We start from the raw sequence: 6,649 nt of genomic DNA, 5'->3' as shown, positions 1-6,649 counted from the left end.
TATATATATATGTATGTATGTATGTATGTATGCATATATGTATGTATGTATGTATGAAGTTGTTGCAGATATAGGCATCTACAGCTTATACCCGAATAACAAAATGAGTGAATTGAAGCAGAAAGTATATGTTAGTCACTGAAAATTCGTGTGCTTTCAAAAGTACGTGTATCCATGAATATATGTTATTAGCATTTCCATTGGAGTTTGTCATCAAAGTAGAAATTATTTTTCTTGAGCATTGGACGAAGACCTTTCTCATAGCATTAGTATGTAAAATGAAGAGGATATGTTTGCCATCCAAATATATACCCCTCCTTTTTATATTTCTATGCAACTTATACTGATAAAACCACCATTATGTTGTCAATTCTTGTAGCAATACTTGCATAATAAATTTCCTTCAAAAATATTAGTATATAGGGTGGGAAATATCAAAATATACGATTATTTCTTATGGAAAATATATTTATGGAATTATTATTTATTAATTTCCTTGATTGTTTACTAATGCAATGCAAAATAGAAACACGCTACAAATTGCTTTGATTAGGTGTCATATTACTGGCAAAATCCTTAATGGTTCAGAATATGTCTTCGATGTAGCATTTTTATTTAATATCTTGACATTCTACTCTAAAATTGATTGAGTAATAAGTATTAAGTTGTTCTTTAATCATATAAAGATTACATATGTAAACAATGAGAGTATTATGTAACTGGTGTAGTGTCTGTTATATTTATGTTACTCTTTTGAAGAAGACTGGATTAAGGGCCAAAATATTAGTTGTATGAGCATTATGAAATAATATCAGTTTCTTATTCATATAGCCAAAGCTGATTGTGGTGTTCTGCGTTGATATTCTTCATACTGTAGTATTAATAACGTAAGTGAAGTATAATTTCAACTGATGCTATTGGAAGCCATTTTATATGTTGCTAATCCATTTGGGAAAAGCAAGAACGTCATAATAACATATTTTCATTTTCATATACAGTTGAGTTAAGGTTGGCAGTTTATTATGCATACGATTAGCGAACTTAAAATATCAAGAACTAATTTTGTCAATTTTATCAAATAGCTTAGCAGCAAAGAATGAAATGAGTGTTCTAAATAATAAAATGAGAAGCACCAAGACTGGAAGACAATAAAACACAGTAATCTAAAAAGTTATTTTTTAACTGGTCGAGATGCACCTCAGTTAATCGCGTTGGGAAAATAGTATTTCACCGAGGCCTTAAGCCATATTTTGTTATTGGTATATAATCGGTTCATTTGACTAGTTTCTTATTTTATTGACTTTGAGATCATTTTGACTTGAATTGACAGGAATCTGGGACTGACTCCACGTATACATGGTACTTATTTTGCTCACTCTTAAGGAGAAAAAGTAAGATTGATCCATGCACGATTCAAATTCAGTATGTTTATATACAAGATTAAGTAATGTTTAGGTGTAAAGCCAGATATTTCCAGGAGATTAATCACTTGCATTGGCCCGTTACTTGATAGTAATTTATTTTATTGAACCCGATTGGCTGGAAGACAACGTTGATCTAGGCACGATTTAATCTTGTAAGAACTAGAACAAATACCGCAAAGCATTTTCGCGACTGTCGTTAGACTCTGCCAAACCACCACCCCTGTACAAGATGAAATAATGTAATTCATTTAATCTGGCATTCTATGACTTCTGATATTCAATACTGTTGCATTTTGGAACATAATAGGCAATAAATATAATGAAACTTAAATTGTTATAAAAAGCGGTTGTAAGGGACTTTTTTCAGTTTCGCTCTAGTTCAACTCTAACCGAGTAGGACTGTGATCAAAAATATTAAAGTTGTGACCATGCAGTCATTTTAGGGCTATGACTAATATTACGTTATCTCATATGTGCTTTATTAAAGAAGGTAGGATGTGATTTGTGTAAGATATGACTTATAACATTTGATAGGTTGTAACACTACTTATATGAAGAGGCTTCCTCACAAGACTTGAGTGACTGATATGATTTTCTATACGAGAAATCAATACGTTACATAATATCCTATCAATATTGCTAATCGTCAATTACTGGTCATGAATCTTTGTGAGTTTCTTTGAGAGAAATCCAATTGCGATTTTCCGGAAAGTAAATTAAAAATGGAAAGAAATTTCTCGAGAATAATTATATTCAGATGTTTAAAAGGATTTGTGTAGGTTATGTTTTCTACTCCTAAGACATTTTAGTTAAGTTTTCACAATCTTTCACACGTTCATTATTCAGAAATAAATTATTGGTTTTGTTTGAATCAGAAACTTTGTCCCTATCAGTTTATGGTCAATAAATTATACTGGTATAATAGGCTACGATACAATAAACTTGAAGGATTTTTTTCATCACTTTATTATCATGCAATTAATTTTGATTTCCATTGATTGGCCTCTCTGGCGAGTGGAACAGCTATACAGTGGTCTGTTAATACTTAGCTGTTTATGCATATTGTTATATTTTACAACGTTGATGTTGTTTAGCACCTCTGGTCAACTTTGGTCAACCGGATTATGATGAGAGGGCTCCAGCCGTGAACATCCCATCCACTTCTCTCTATTTAAGAATACTTTATCCACTACGTTCTTTTTTTTTTTTTCTTGAGGAGGAAAGATGTAATCAGAAAAATATTTGATTGCACTTCTTAAAGTTTCTCTTCTTAAAAGTGAACCAAATCTACAAGCATTTCTTCATTATGCTTCAATGGCATCTATTTGTCTTTTAAATTCATTTGTAGTGTTACTATGTTTTTAGACTATTAACCTTTAATTAGAAATTCCATCATTCCATTTCACGATCGTAGAATTCCATTAATTTGATTATAGACCAGCGAATTCAATTTTTCTTCCTTGAATCAATCATTATTCGAAAGGCACTCAACCGTCTAAGAAGGGGCTATTTTCATAATGTAATCCAGGGTTCACTATTCCTGTAAATATGACAAAATGATTAGCTATGTTTGAATGCTTTTCATAGTTGCCTCTTTTTCCAACATATAGGACATGTGTTTTACTTTTTACGCTTCAGTACTGAAATCCAGCATTAAAAAAAAACCACGTTTATTTTATAGTGCTGCGCTTATTTACAAGGATGGCTCTTGCCTCATTATGGTAATTATTGTATTCCATATTTGTTTAAGCGTAAGTCAGTCCTGATTGAGATCTACGACCAAAGTTGTCTCAGCTAGTGACATTCCCGTTGTTTTGAATTATTTATTTATTTTTTATTTTTTTTGCATCACCCGTCTTGTCTAGAATATCGATCTACTGGAAGCTATCCAGAAACAAATGCCTCCGTCCGTCACCATATCTTGAACGTCTTAGTTATCTGATCATTGACGCTCTAAGATTTCAATGTCTAACAACAGCCTCACTAGAAGTTCACCATCTTCCCAAATATGTGGGGTGTGTACTGAGTCAAAAAGTGTGTGTGGCTGCTCGTATAGTGGTATGTGTGGTGACGCTATTGAAGGTGTGTGGAGTGTAGATAATGGTGTGTGGTGTGGGTGCTGAGAAGTGGTTAGTGCTAGTGTGTGTGGAGTGGGAAGGTGTGTGTATGTGTGTGTAAACGTGTGTGAAGTGAGTGATGATTTCAACAGTGCACATGGGTGTGTATAGCGATGCGTGTGTCGTGAAGGTACGGAGGTGGGTGGTATACAGGTGTGTATGGGAAGAGTTGCAGTTAAATGTGGGAGGTGAGTGAGATTCCGTGTGGGGAAGCCCGTCATATGTGTGTGTGTGTGTGTGTGTGAGAGAGAGACGGGATTCCCCACAGTTTTCAGCGAAATTCACTCATAATGCATTGGTTGACTCTAGGCTGTAGTAAAAGATACTTGCCCAGGGTGCCGCTACTAAAGGGAACTCTTTAACCACATAAGCGTGTCTGCGCGTATGACTAGACAATCCACTTTTAAAAAGGAAGACAGTACCTAGCGCATATATTGTGCTAGTTGTGTGTGTGTGTGTGTGTGTGTGTGCGTGTGTGTGTGTGTGTGTGTGTGTGTGTGTGTGTGTGTGTGTGTGTGTGTGTGTGTGTGTGTGTTTAAGCATAAATTATACAAAGTTTCGAAAATCAGATTTGATGTTGTATCTACAGTTGTAACAAGGTACAGACAAGAGCAAGTGGAGTTATTGTGGACGATCAACAGTTTCCCATGAACGCAAGTATTCCTTCTCCACGCCACCTTATTTTTCAATGGAAACATAAGGTCGTATCAACCGCTTTGTTAGATGCTGGTATATACTAAGCAGGATTGCATAGTATCTATTATATAATACATATCTCGAGAAGCTTTAAACTTTTATCTTCTTTTCTGCTCTAGGAACAAGGCCCGAAATTTTGGGGGAGGGGACCAGTTGATTAGATCTTCCCCAGTACGCAACTGATACTTAACTTATCGACCTCAGCGGAATTTGAACTCAGAACGTAAGGACAGACGAAATACCGCTAAACATTTCGCCTGGCCTGTTAACGTTTTCTGCCAGCTTTTATCTTTATATTAATCACTATGTTAATATCCCGTTAGATTTTCTTAAAATCCACAAAAACATTTTAGTGCATACGTACACATTCAATATACATTTAAACTTATTTACTATCCACATAATTTCAAACATTCAATGGAAAATGTTTTCCTTTATCCTCTTTTGTCTACCATTCTATTACTAGCCTACGCTTGTATTTCTTAGAATACAAATTTCACAGTACTCCTTGAGGTCGATATTGGTTAGCACTCCGTCGGTTACGACGACGAGGGTTCCAGGTGATTCGATCAAACGGAACAGCCTGCTCGTGAAGTTAACGTGCAAGTGACTGAGCATTCCACAGACACGTGTACCATTAACGTAGTTCTCGGGGAGATTCAGCGTGACATTGAGTGTGACAAGGATGGCCCTTTGAAATACAGGTACAATAGAAACAGGAAGAAAGAGTGAGAGAAAGTTGTGGTGAAAGTACAGCAGGGTTCGCCACCATCCCCTGCCGGAGCCTCGTGGAACTTTAGGTGTTTTCGCTCAATAAACACTCACAACGCTCGGTCAGGGAATCGAAATCGCGATCCTACGATCGCGAGTCCACTGTCATAACCACTGGGCCATTGCGCCTCCACTGAGGTCGATATAGATGAGGGGCGAATTCAGTGTTTCTACATGCCTTCGAATAAATGAAGCTATCACTTTTACAGATCATAAAAGACACAATGCTGAAAGTTTAGTTGCATGTGTAACCAAAATAGCCGAGAACACAGTACTACAAATCAAACAATTTCAATGGCAAACTAAAAGTACCAAAATTATCACACTCTCTTCAATAATAAATATATGGGACAATCGATGTTTCCGAAGGAGCCTAGATTATTTTCTTATTTATTTAGATTATTGTTGTTTTGTTGTACGTTTGTCGTAAGTCAAACACGTTGTTTTCAGTTTCCGTCCTGCTTTTACTATGACTATTTAGCTATAGAGAGCAAAATACTTGCAGCTGTCGATGTGAAGTATATAAGTATCTATGCAACAAAATCAACCCACTGCATTTACTTTCTATCTTTCGCTCTCTCTCTCTCTCTCTCTCTCTCTCTCTCTCTCTCTCTCTCTCTCTCTCTCTCTCTCTCTCTCTCTCTCTCTCTCTCTCTCTCTCTCTCTCTCTCTCTCTCTCCATCTATCTATCACACACTCACGCGCGCACTCTTTGCCTTCTTTGTATCTTCTCTACTTACTCTCACTCACTTGCTTATTTCTCTCTGTTTTCATGAATTACAAATAGTACACTGAAAAAAAGATTCTAAAAGCAGGTGTCGCTTATCTGAAGAGAAATAAGAACCCTTGGATTTATCTGAAAAAAAATATGCTAACAACAAAGACAGAATACATATTTCGATATCTGTAGTAAATTTCTAGCTGTTCATATGTATATATACGCAGAGGAATGCTTGTGTATGTCAGTGCATCAATATATCCATCCATTTATTTATGTATTTATATGTGTGAGAGTATGTATGTGTATTAGTGTGCGTGTAGTGAGTACAAAGACATCATGTATGTATTGATCGATAGGTTGGTAATGAATGACGCGACCATTACTGAGTATTTAATGGAAAGCTGGTACCTAATCGATCGGTAATGCCCGTATGTGTGAATGTGTCCTTATCTGCCGACATCCATATACATTACATTATTATTATTATTATTGACTGAGAGAGCAGTGCATGCCATCAAAGTGACACTGGGGTAAAATATACAAAGCCCATTATACCCATCATGACTACCCGTCTGATAAGGGTACACCAGGCACATGCATGCATCACAACCATATGAGCGTGACATGGTGATCTCATATCAAAATAAACAGCACATGACCTCGCAGGTGGGGCCCAGGTAGCCCATTCCGCTTAAAATGTCCCTGAATAAGGTTTGTTTAAGGATGTTGAGCAAAACACCCATATATATATACCCTGATATGCATGTATATACACATGTAGATGTAAGTATGTCCATATATGTGTGTATACATGTATATATATTCTTTGTATTATTACATTATTGAACGCACACGTCCTTTTTTGCAAGTAAGTCTACTATTATTCTGACGTGACTATCTTTCTATCTATCTATCTATCT

The 6,649-nt window shown here is 36.0% G+C and overlaps 1 protein-coding gene across 1 annotated transcript in view; it reads right to left on the bottom strand.

Annotated features, from left to right (window-relative positions):
• LOC106868780 (dipeptidase 1) overlaps positions 1–6,649 on the bottom strand; it is a 50,921-nt gene that overhangs the window by 3,213 nt on the left and 41,059 nt on the right. The window lies entirely within an intron of this gene.

Source organism: Octopus bimaculoides, chromosome 1 (genome assembly GCF_001194135.2).
Source record: "Octopus bimaculoides isolate UCB-OBI-ISO-001 chromosome 1, ASM119413v2, whole genome shotgun sequence".
NCBI classification, from domain to species: Eukaryota; Metazoa; Mollusca; class Cephalopoda; order Octopoda; family Octopodidae; genus Octopus; species Octopus bimaculoides.
Note: the sequence above shows the minus strand (reverse complement) of the source record. Positions and strands in the feature narration are given on the sequence as shown.